The sequence below is a fragment of the Bos taurus genome, chromosome 23 (assembly GCF_002263795.3).
Source record: "Bos taurus isolate L1 Dominette 01449 registration number 42190680 breed Hereford chromosome 23, ARS-UCD2.0, whole genome shotgun sequence".
Taxonomy (NCBI): Eukaryota; Metazoa; Chordata; class Mammalia; order Artiodactyla; family Bovidae; genus Bos; species Bos taurus.
The window spans coordinates 10,849,017-10,861,190 of record NC_037350.1 but is presented as its reverse complement, the minus strand read 5'-3'; the positions used below and the strand labels follow the sequence as shown (position 1 = coordinate 10,861,190).

Below are 12,174 nucleotides of genomic sequence, written 5' to 3'. Positions count from 1 at the left end.
CCTACACAAGCACCACCCTGGCTGGGACGGGCGGGAGGGGCTGAATCTGGAGGCCTGGCCCTGCTCACACAATGTCTCGGGGAGGGCAGGGTGCTTGGGTCCCGACCAGAGCTGAGTCCACTCCCAGCGTTTCTCCCCCCTCAAGAGTCCTTGGCCAGAGCCTCCCTTCTCTCGGTAACGGGGGCTCAGGCCAAGAGCCATGTGAGTTCTGCAGTCCCTCCTGACAGGTCCACAGAATCACAGTAACTTCTGCAGTGACTGCTTGCACACCCAGTGGTCACACCCACTGGGTGCTAAGGACACATAACAGGAAGGAAGCCACATGGACTCTATGCTCAGAGGACTGGGCAAGATAAGAAAGCTGCAGGTGGCTTGTGGAAGGATAGAGGAAGACAGGGTGTGTTTGGTAAAGGTTGGGCCAACCTCAATCTGAATCTTGGTTCTCCTCCCTTTCTAGCTGTGTTTTTGGCAGTTTTCTCAACTGAACCAATGACAGTAATAGTACCTACTTCATGGAGCTGGAAGGATTAAAATGAGATCAGATATACAAAAAGCACCTAGTACGGTACCTGGCACAGAGCAGGCCCTCGATGAGCCTTCCCTGGTGGCTCAGTGGTAAATAATCTGCCTGTGATGCAGGAGACGTGGGTTCAATCCCTGGGTTGAGAAGATCCCCTGGAGGAGGGCATGGCAACCCACTCCAGTATTCTGGCCTGGAGAATTCCATGGACAGAGGAGCCTGGTGGGCTACAGTCCGTGGGGTCGCAAGAGTCAGACGCAACTTTGCGACTAAACGACAATAGCCCCTGACAATAGACAGCAACCACACTGCTTTGGAGTAGCGTTTTTTACTATAGATAAAACTATGGCCTCCATGTGCCCTCAGCGAATGCATGTGCTTGAGGTACTTATTTGGAGGTGGGATGCTGGGACTCTTCCTGCTCTGAATATATAGAAGATAGACCATGTCTGTTTCTTCTTTTGAAATCAAGAGAGCTCACAAAAGCAGAGCCGTGAGTGAGCTGCTGTAGCAAGGACTCTGAGGGGAGGGTGTTGGAAGGGAAACAGGCCCAGTTGCGGTGGTCAAGCCCTTGCATTGTAATGACCGAGCGGGGACCAAGTTCTTGGCCTTCACACGGTAGGAAGCTGGAATCGGTCATTTCTTTAATTAATCAATTTGTTTTTGGCTGCCCTGGTCTTTGTTGCTGAGCACAGGCTCTCTAGCTGTGGTGGGCCGGCTTCTCAGGGCCATGGCTTCTCTTGTTGCTGAGCACAGGCTCTCTAGCTGTGGTGGGCCGGCTTCTCAGGGCCGTGGCTTCTCTTGTTGCTGAGCACAGGCTTTCTAGCTGTGGTGGGCAGGCTTCTCAGGGCCGTGGCTTCTCTTGTTGCTGAGCACAGGCTCTCTAGCTGTGGTGGGCCGGCTTCTCAGGGCCGTGGCTTCTCTTGTTGCTGAGCACAGGCTCTCTAGCTGTGGTGGGCCGGCTTCTCAGGGCCGTGGCTTCTCTTGTTGCTGAGCACAGGCTCTCTAGCTGTGGTGGGCCGGCTTCTCAGGGCCGTGGCTTCTCTTGTTGCTGAGCACAGGCTCTCTAGCTGTGGTGGGCCGGCTTCTCAGGGCCGTGGCTTCTCTTGTTGCTGAGCACAGGCTCTCTAGCTGTGGTGGGCCGGCTTCTCAGGGCCGTGGCTTCTCTTGTTGCTGAGCACAGGCTCTCTAGCTGTGGTGGGCCGGCTTCTCAGGGCCGTGGCTTCTCTTGTTGCTGAGCACAGGCTCTCTAGCTGTGGTGGGCCGGCTTCTCAGGGCCGTGGCTTCTCTTGTTGCTGAGCACAGGCTCTCTAGCTGTGGTGGGCAGGCTTCTCAGGGCCGTGGCTTCTCTTGTTGCTGAGCACAGGCTCTCTAGCTGTGGTGGGCAGGCTTCTCAGGGCCGTGGCTTCTCTTGTTGCTGAGCACAGGCTCTCTAGCTGTGGTGGGCAGGCTTCTCAGGGCCGTGGCTTCTCTTGTTGCTGAGCACAGGCTCTCTAGCTGTGGTGGGCCGGCTTCTCAGGGCCGTGGCTTCTCTTGTTGCTGAGCACAGGCTCTCTAGCTGTGGTGGGCAGGCTTCTCAGGGCCGTGGCTTCTCTTGTTGCTGAGCACAGGCTCTCTAGCTGTGGTGGGCCGGCTTCTCAGGGCCGTGGCTTCTCTTGTTGCTGAGCACAGGCTCTCTAGCTGTGGTGGGCCGGCTTCTCAGGGCCGTGGCTTCTCTTGTTGCTGAGCACAGGCTCTCTAGCTGTGGTGGGCAGGCTTCTCAGGGCCGTGGCTTCTCTTGTTGCTGAGCACAGGCTCTCTAGCTGTGGTGGGCCGGCTTCTCAGGGCCGTGGCTTCTCTTGTTGCTGAGCACAGGCTCTCTAGCTGTGGTGGGCCGGCTTCTCAGGGCCGTGGCTTCTCTTGTTGCTGAGCACAGGCTCTCTAGCTGTGGTGGGCAGGCTTCTCAGGGCCGTGGCTTCTCTTGTTGCTGAGCACAGGCTCTCTAGCTGTGGTGGGCCGGCTTCTCAGGGCCGTGGCTTCTCTTGTTGCTGAGCACAGGCTCTCTAGCTGTGGTGGGCCGGCTTCTCAGGGCCGTGGCTTCTCTTGTTGCTGAGCACAGGCTCTCTAGCTGTGGTGGGCAGGCTTCTCAGGGCCGTGGCTTCTCTTGTTGCTGAGCACAGGCTCTCTAGCTGTGGTGGGCAGGCTTCTCAGGGCCGTGGCTTCTCTTGTTGCTGAGCACAGGCTCTCTAGCTGTGGTGGGCAGGCTTCTCAGGGCCGTGGCTTCTCTTGTTGCTGAGCACAGGCTCTCTAGCTGTGGTGGGCCGGCTTCTCAGGGCCGTGGCTTCTCTTGTTGCTGAGCACAGGCTCTCTAGCTGTGGTGGGCCGGCTTCTCAGGGCCGTGGCTTCTCTTGTTGCTGAGCACAGGCTCTCTAGCTGTGGTGGGCCGGCTTCTCAGGGCCGTGGCTTCTCTTGTTGCTGAGCACAGGCTCTCTAGCTGTGGTGGGCAGGCTTCTCAGGGCCGTGGCTTCTCTTGTTGCTGAGCACAGGCTCTCTAGCTGTGGTGGGCAGGCTTCTCAGGGCCGTGGCTTCTCTTGTTGCTGAGCACAGGCTCTCTAGCTGTGGTGGGCCGGCTTCTCAGGGCCGTGGCTTCTCTTGTTGCTGAGCACTGGCTCTCTAGCTGTGGTGGGCCGGCTTCTCAGGACCGTGGCTTCTCTTGTTGCTGAGCACAGGCTCTCTAGCTGTGGTGGGCCGGCTTCTCAGGGCCGTGGCTTCTCTTGTTGCTGAGCACTGGCTCTCTAGCTGTGGTGGGCCGGCTTCTCAGGACCGTGGCTTCTCTTGTTGCTGAGCACAGGCTCTCTAGCTGTGGTGGGCCGGCTTCTCAGGGCCGTGGCTTCTCTTGTTGCTGAGCACTGGCTCTCTAGCTGTGGTGGGCCGGCTTCTCAGGGCCGTGGCTTCTCTTGTTGCTGAGCACAGGCTCTCTAGCTGTGGTGGGCCGGCTTCTCAGGGCCGTGGCTTCTCTTGTTGCTGAGCACAGGCTCTCTAGCTGTGGTGGGCCGGCTTCTCAGGGCCGTGGCTTCTCTTGTTGCTGAGCACAGGCTCTCTAGCTGTGGTGGGCCGGCTTCTCAGGGCCGTGGCTTCTCTTGTTGCTGAGCACAGGCTCTCTAGCTGTGGTGGGCAGGCTTCTCAGGGCCATGGCTTCTCTTGTTGCTGAGCACAGGCTCTCTAGCTGTGGTGGGCAGGCTTCTCAGGGCCGTGGCTTCTCTTGTTGCTGAGCACAGGCTCTCTAGCTGTGGTGGGCAGGCTTCTCAGGGCCATGGCTTCTCTTGTTGCTGAGCACAGGCTCTCTAGCTGTGGTGGGCCGGCTTCTCAGGGCCGTGGCTTCTCTTGTTGCTGAGCACAGGCTCTCTAGCTGTGGTGGGCCGGCTTCTCAGGGCCGTGGCTTCTCTTGTTGCTGAGCACAGGCTCTCTAGCTGTGGTGGGCAGGCTTCTCAGGGCCGTGGCTTCTCTTGTTGCTGAGCACAGGCTCTCTAGCTGTGGTGGGCAGGCTTCTCAGGGCCGTGGCTTCTCTTGTTGCTGAGCACAGGCTCTCTAGCTGTGGTGGGCAGGCTTCTCAGGGCCGTGGCTTCTCTTGTTGCTGAGCACAGGCTCTCTAGCTGTGGTGGGCAGGCTTCTCAGGGCCGTGGCTTCTCTTGTTGCTGAGCACAGGCTCTCTAGCTGTGGTGGGCCGGCTTCTCAGGACCGTGGCTTCTCTTGTTGCTGAGCACAGGCTCTCTAGCTGTGGTGGGCCGGCTTCTCAGGGCCGTGGCTTCTCTTGTTGCTGAGCACTGGCTCTAGAGCACTCAGGCTTCCGTAGATGTGGTGCACAGGCTTCGTTGCCCTGTGGCATGTGGAATCTTCCCAGACTAGGGATATGACCCGTGTCCCCTGCATTGGCAGGCAGATTCTTAACCACTGGACCATCAGGGAGGTCTTGGAATCAGTACTTCCAGAGTTCAGCTGGGATCCTCGAAGCCTGCACTCTCAGTGAACTATACACATAAGAATAGTCCAGATAGTGCAGTGGGGCAGAATTTATCCCCCCGTTCATTCATTCATTTAACAGAGGTTTCACAGAGCTTCTCTGGGTGGGGAAGATCCCCCGGAGGAGGGCATGGTAAGCCACGCCAGTATTTCTTGCCTGGAGAATCCCATGGACAGTGGAGCTTGGACGGCTGTATTTCAGAGGGTTGCACAGAGTTGGACACGACTGAAGAACTTAGTACTGGCACGCTCCATCGTGCCAGGCCCTGAGCTGGGTGAGTAAGAGAGATCTGACGATCCCCACCATCAGGAACGAGGAAAACCACCAGGAAGCATGCATAGCTTTGTGGATAAGAGTGTGGGGCTTATCATCTGGGTGGCCTTGGGCAAGTTTTTCCCTGCTTGCTGGCCTCAGTTTCCTCAACTGTAAACTGGGCTTAGAACAGAACCTACCTCATAGGATGGTTGTGAGCATTAAATGAGTTTAAACACGGACAGGGCTTGGGATGGTGCCTGGCACACACTAAGTGCTCATTGAGTTAGCCAATATGAATGTATTATTATTATTATTACAGGTGGGAGGAATTACAGGGCCTTCAGTTCTAATAGAGAAAAATAATGCAGCAGCCTGGCCTGGCTTTTCCTCTGGGAAGGATCCCCTCTTGGACTGGGGGAGCGCACAGCTGGAAGGGGAGGACGTGTACACTTGGAGGGGAGGTAGACTGCGGAGGCAGAGAAGGAGGAGCTGGCTTGTCTGAGAGGGGAGGGTGAGATGGGAATGAGACTGGGAAGTTGACCAGAGCTGGCCTGACTGTTTGGGGACTGCTATGCAGCCAGAGGGCCCTACTCCACATGCACACATCCCCCCATGGGCTCAGAGCCCTTGCTGTGTGGGTGATCTCATTTACTCCTCAGATGACAGCTCTGAGGTGGGTACTGTCATCACCACACACGAGAAAACTGATGCTCAGAGAGATGAAGTGATGTCCCCAATGTTGGGGGCTGGGAAGGGGTGCACCAGAGCCTGGGACCTCCTACTGGGGAGAGAGGGAGACTGAGGGCAAGCAGACTGGGGACAGAGGGGTGGAGGCCAGGAGGTGAAGTCAGGGGAGGAGGCGGAGGAAGCACGCAGGCTTGGCTGTGCTTTACGTCAAGTACATTTTTCTCTTTAACCAGGACTTGGAGGAAATTTGTTTTGTTTTGTTTTGTTTTTTGAAGAACACTGTATTAATGTTTATTTCTAACGACAAACAGAACATCAGTCCCTTATTTGTACAAAAATACCTGAATGTTTACAGTTAGGTTCGTGAGCCGAGGAGCTATGTACAGAAAGGAGCAAAGCACGTGGGACAAAGGTTTTGTCTTTTGGGTTAATCTGTTCTGCGTTCCCTGAAAACGTCGACACGTCGGGCGATGCCATGCTCACCACACCACGGCATCAGAGCCCCCGCGAGCCAGCCCCACCCCCGCAGAGATGCGTCGATGGAAATTTGTTTTTTGAGTTATTATCTGTATATATTTTAAATTGTTTTTCTTTTCTTGCTTTTTTTGGCTTTGCTGCATGGCTTCCTGGATCTTAGTTCTCTGACCAAGGATTGAACCAGGGCCCCAGCAGTGAAAGTGTGAGTCCTAACCACTAGACAGCCAGGAAATTCCCCAAATTTTGAATAGCAATATAATTCCACAAGCCAAAAAGAGGGAAAAAATTCCACCTCTGTAGTATTCGCCTCTAGTCTTTGAGAGAGTGCTACTCCAAGTGTGGTCCATGGCCCAGTGCCATTCTGCCAGATGGTCACTGCTCCTCCTTAGCACAACAGGTTCAGAAGACAAGAGCGGGCACTGAAGTACTCTTACAATTTGACATAATTTGGCCTAATTGTTTTGTGTCTGTTGAACATGTGATTCAAAAATTGAGGCGTCTTGTGCTGTCACTGTTGTTCAGTCGCTAAGTTGTCAGACTCTGCGATCTCATGGACTGCAGGATGCCAGGCTCCTCCGTCCCCTACTATCTCCTGGAGTTTGCTTAAATTCACGTCCACTGAGTCGATGATGCTATCTAACCACCTCATCCTCTGTTGCCCACTTCTCCTTTTGCCTTCAATCTTTCCCAGTATCAGGGTCTTTTTCAATGAGTCAGCTCTTCAATTCAGGCGGCCAAATTATTGGAGCTTCAGCTTCAGCTGCAGTCCTTCCAATGAATATTCAGGGTTGATTTCCTTTCGGATTGACTGGTTTGATCTCCTTGCAGCCCAAGGGACTCTCCAGGGTCTTCTCCAGCACCACAGTTTGAAAGCACCAATTCTTCGGCGTTTAGCCTTCTTTATGGTCCAACTCTCACATCCACACATGACTACTGGAAAAACCATAGCTTTGACTATATGGTGGATCTTTGTGGGCAAAGTGATGTCTCTGCTTTTTAATATGTTGCCTAGGTTGGGCATCACTTTCCTTTCAAGGAGCGAGCGTCTTTTAATTTCATGGCTGCAGTCACTGTCTGCAGTGATTTTGGAGTCCAGGAAAATAAAATCTGTCACTGCTTCCACTTTTACCTTCTATTTGCCATGAAGTGATGGGACCAGGTGCCATGATCTTAGTTTTCTTAATGTTGAGTGTCAAGTCAGCTTTTTCACTCTCCTTTTTCACCCTCATCAAGAGGCTCTTTAGTTCCTCTTCACTTTCTGCCATTAGAATGGTATCAACTGCATATCTGAAGTTGCTGATATTTCTCTGAGCAGTCTTGATTCGTTTGTGATTCATCCAGCTTGGCATTTCACATGATGTATCCTAGGAGGCGCTAGTGGTAAAGAATTTCCTGCCAATGCAGGAGATGCAAGAGATGTGGGTTTGATTCCTGGGTCTGGAAGATCCCCTGGAGAAGGAAATGGCAACCCACTCCAGTATTCTTGACTGGAAAATTCTATGGTCAGAGGAGCCTGTGGGTACAGTTGGTGGGGTTGCAAAGAGTCAGGTATGACTGAGAGTGCACACACACACACACACACACACTCTGCATGTAAGTTAAATAAGCAGGGTGACGATATACAGCCTTGATGTACTCCTTTCCCAATTTTGAACCAGTCAGTTGATCCATGTCCGGTTCTAGCTGTTGCTTCTTGCCCTGCATATAGGTTTCTCAGGAGACAGGTAAGGTGGTCTGCTATTTCCATCCCTTTAAGAATTTTCCAGTTTGTTGTGGTCCACATGTAAAAGGCTTTAGCATAGTCAGTGAAGCAGAAGTAGATGTTTTTCTGGAATTCCCTTGCTTTCTCTATGATACAACAGATGTTGGCAATTTGATCTCTGGCTCTGTCTTTTCTAAACCTAGCTTGTACATCTGGAAGTTCTTGGTTCAGGTATTACTGAAACTAACTTGAAGGATTTTGAACATAACCTTACTAGCATGTGAAATGAGCACAATTCTAGGTTAGTTTGAACATTCTTTGGCATTGCTCTTCTTCGGGATTAGAATGAAAACTGACCTTTTCTAGTCCTGTGGCCACAGCAAATTTTTCCAAGTTTGCTGACATATTGAATGCAGCACTTTAACAGTATCACCTTTTAGGATTTTAAATAGCTCAGCTGGGATTCCATAACCTCCACTAGCTTTGTTCATAGTAATGCTTCCTAAGGCCCACTTGACTTCACACTCCAGGATGTCTGGCTGTAGGTGAGTGACTACACCATCATGATTATATAGGTCATTAAGACCTTTTTTGTTTGCATCTTGTGTATCTACTTTTCATTTTGTTTTTCTAATAATTTTAAATTTTTATTTATTTTGTCTGTGCTAGGTCTCCGTTGCTGCCTGGGCTTTTCCCTAGTTGCGGTGTGTGGGTTTCTCATTGTGGTGGCTTCTCTTGCTGCGGAGCACAGGCTCTAGGGTGTGTGGGCTCGGTAGTTGCGGTTCCTGGGCTCTAGAGCACAGGCTCAATAGTTGTGGCACATGGGCTCAGTTGCTCCACGGCATGTGGGATCCTCCTGGACCGAGGACTGAACACGTGTCTCCTGCATTGGCAAGCAGATTCTTTACCACTGAGACACCAGGGAAGCCCTCTAATAATTTTTTTAATGTTTTATTTTGAAATAATTATAGACTCACAGAAAGTCACAAAAATAGCAGAGTCCCACAAGCCCTTTACCTAGCTTCTCCCAGACATCTTATATAACTGTGCTACAGTATCTAAACAAGGAAACTGACATTGGTGCAACAGTGTTGTGCTGAATCTACAGACCTTGTTCAGATTTCACTTACCTTGCCGTACTCCTTTCCCAGTTCAGAACAAGCCAGTTGCTCCCTGTAGTACACATATGTGTATGTGCACATGTGTGTGCATGTGTGGTTCTGTGCAGTTTGATCTCAGATTTGTGTAGTCGTCATGACAACTAATATACAGAAATTAAAGCAACTTCCTCTTGTACCTCTTTATAGTCTCAACCCCCACTCCTAACCCTGTTTCCTGGCAACCATTACTTTTTTCTCCATTGCTATTGTTTTATAATCCAAGAATATTATGTAAATGCAGTCATATAGCATGTAGCCTTTCGAGACTGACTTTTTCACTAAGCACAAATGCTCTTGCAGTCCATCCAGGTTGCTGCATGTGTTAGTATCAATAGCCCATTTCTTTAGCTGGCTGAAGGGTGTTCCACAGTACAGATGTGCCATGGTCTGTGTAACCGTTCACTCTCGAAGGACATTCAGGTTGTTTCCAGTTTGAGGTTATTATAAGATAAACATGGTGTATGGATTTTTGTCTAAACATGAGTTTTCATTTCTCTCAGATAAATGCCTGAGAATATGATTGCGGGGTCTTTTGGTGAATATGTATTTTGTTTTACAAAAACGGTGAAATTACGTTCCAGCTGCAGTGTCTGAGAGATCTAGTTCCTCCCCATTCTTGTCAGCATTTGTGGTTATCCTAGGTGGCTCAGACAGTAAAGAGTCTGCCTGCAATCTGGGAAACCCAGGTTCAATCCCTGGGTTGGGAAGATCTCCTGGAGAAGGGAATGGCTACCCACTCCAGTATTCTCGCCTGGAGAATTCCATGGAGAGAGGAGCCTGGCGGGCTACAGTCCACGGGATCAAAAAGACTGGGATACAACTGAGCAACTAACACCTTCTTTTTTATTTTTATTTACACCATTAATGTGGGTTGAATTGTGTCCCCTTAAAAGATATGATCGAGTCCCAACCCCCAAAACATATGCCTATGATCTTTTTTGGAAATACAGTTTCTACAGATATCATCAAGCTAAGATGAAGTCACACTGGATTAGGGTGGACCCTAGATTCAGTGACTGGTATCTTTATAAGAAGGCTATGAGAAAGCACAGATACACAGGCAGGAAGGCCGTGTGATGACAAAAGAAGGGACAGAGATAGAGGTGATGCAGCTATGAGCCAAGGAGCACCGGGATTGTTAGCCGCCTCAGGAAGCTAAAAGAGGTCTTCCCTGGTGGTCCAGTGGTTAAGACTCCGCACTCTTAAAGCAGGGGTCAGGGAACTAGATCCCAGATGTCCAACTAAAAATTCACATTCTGCAACTAAGACCTGGCCAGCCAAATAAATATATTTTAAAATCTTAAAGTGTGAGTGATAGTTGCTCAGTCGTGTCCGACTCTCTGTGACCCCATGGACTGTAGCCTGCCAGGCTCCTCTCTCCATGGAATTCTCCAGGCAAGAATACTGGAGTGGGTTGCCATTTCCTTTAAAAAAAAAAAAGAAGATAAAAGAGACCAGGAAGGATTCTTTCTTAGAGCCTTTGGAGGGAGCATGGTACCCTTGATGTGTTGATTTCTGGTCTAAAGAGCTGTGAGAGAATAAATCTCTGCTGTTCTAAGCTGCCAAGTTTGTGGTAATTTGTTTTGCAGCCGTAGGAAACTGATGGGCCCCATTCTAATCTGTGTGCTGTGAGAGCTCATTGTGATCTCACTTTGCATTTCTTGGTGGATGATGGTAGTGAATGTCTCTTCATGTGGGTATTTGCCATCCTCTTTGGTGAAGTGTCTGTTCACATCTTACTCATTTCAAATTGGATTTTTTTTTTTTTTTACTGTTAAGTTTTGCAAGTTTTTTTTTAAAGTATATTTTAGGCACTAGTCCTTTTTTATCTTTTTTATTTACTTACTGTATGTATTTTTTGGTCATGTGGCTTATGGGATCTTAGTTCCCTGACCAGGGGTTGAACCTGTGCCCTCGGCAGTGAAAGTGCCGAGTTCTCACCACTGGACCACCAGGGAATTCCCTGGATGCTAGTGCTTTAATAGATATATGTTTATTATTTATTTTTATGGCACTTTACAAAACTACTGATTTGTGATGGACTGGAAATTTTACAAACACAAACAGGTCCTTCACCTTCTCAAACTGGGTTTGAGAAGCACAGTCCCAGTATCTTTCCTTCTTCTTTCCTTAATGAAGCAATTGATGCTTTTGAACTGTGGTGTTGAAGAAGACTCTTAAGAGTTTCTGGGACTGTAAGGAGATCCAACCAGTCAATCCTAAAGGAAATCAGTCCTGAATATTCATTGGAAGGACTCATGCTGAAGCTGAAACTCCAATACCTTGGCCACCTGATGTGAAGAACTGACTCATTTGAAAAGACCCTGATGCTGGGAAAGAGTGAAGGCAGGAGAAGACGGGGACGACAGAGGATGAGATGGTTGCATGGCATCACCAACTCGATAGACATGAGTTTTAGCAAGCTCCAGGAGTTGCTGTTGGACAGGGAATCTTGGCATGCTGCAGTCCATGGGGTCACAAAGAGTCGGACACGACTGAGCGACTGAACTGAACTGAATGAAGCAATAGCACATGTACAATGTTGGATTCTTTTTTTTCCCCCCCTTGGAAGTTATCATAAATAGTTTCTGTAATTTGGTCCTATCTTCCTAATGACCACTTTGCAGTGTTTGGAAAATAAAAACTGCGAAATTATTTTCCAGCTACATCATAGAGTAGCTGTGATGTCAGTTAACCAGTTCTCAAGGTTATACATCAGGTGAATCACTTCCCTTTGGGTGCAAGGTTTTTTCTTATATTGTGGGTATTGTTTTTTTAGTTCTCATTCTCATCATTGTAGCTCAGCTTGCTCTTTTATTAGCATAGACATAGCCGACTTGGGCCAGGTTGCTGGGTGCCACATTCTGTGTTCTCATGAAACAAAAGGTCACTGGCACGGAATCCAAATCACTCTGAAAGTCCTGGCTTTTGCAGTCCCCAGCCACTTGATGGTACAGCAATTCACTGTACAGTGAATTATCTTTGTGTTTCTGGGTCAGGGAAGGAGAGGAAGTAGGGGAGATGGAAGTGATGGGGCAAGGAGATAGGAACAGAGGAGGGGATCACACAGACAGAGGTACAGAGAAAGGCTGGGGAGGAAGAGACAGACGGGAGGCAGGGTGAGTGCCAGAGGAAGGGAGATGATGAAAAGGGGGTCTAGAGAGTTCAGCGGTGAAAGCAGGTCAGATGCTTCCAGGTTCTAAGCATGAGTGTCATTCACTAGCTGGGCAAATCACTTACCCCCTCAAACCTCACTTTGTTCATATGTAAAATGGGATAATACCACCTTCTTCAGAGACTTGCAGGGGTGATTCAATAAAATTAATGTCACATATGTAGCACTTGAAAAATGGTAGCTGTTGTGAATCAGTAG

At 49.8% G+C, this 12,174-nt stretch overlaps 1 non-coding gene across 1 annotated transcript; it reads right to left on the bottom strand.

The window, feature by feature from the left end:
* Nucleotides 1–10,686: 10,686 nt before the first annotated feature.
* On the bottom strand, nucleotides 10,687–10,759 carry TRNAE-UUC (transfer RNA glutamic acid (anticodon UUC)). The gene has a single exon. It is a non-coding gene; the product is annotated as a tRNA-Glu (tRNA).
* Between the last annotated feature and the right edge of the window lie 1,415 nt (nucleotides 10,760–12,174).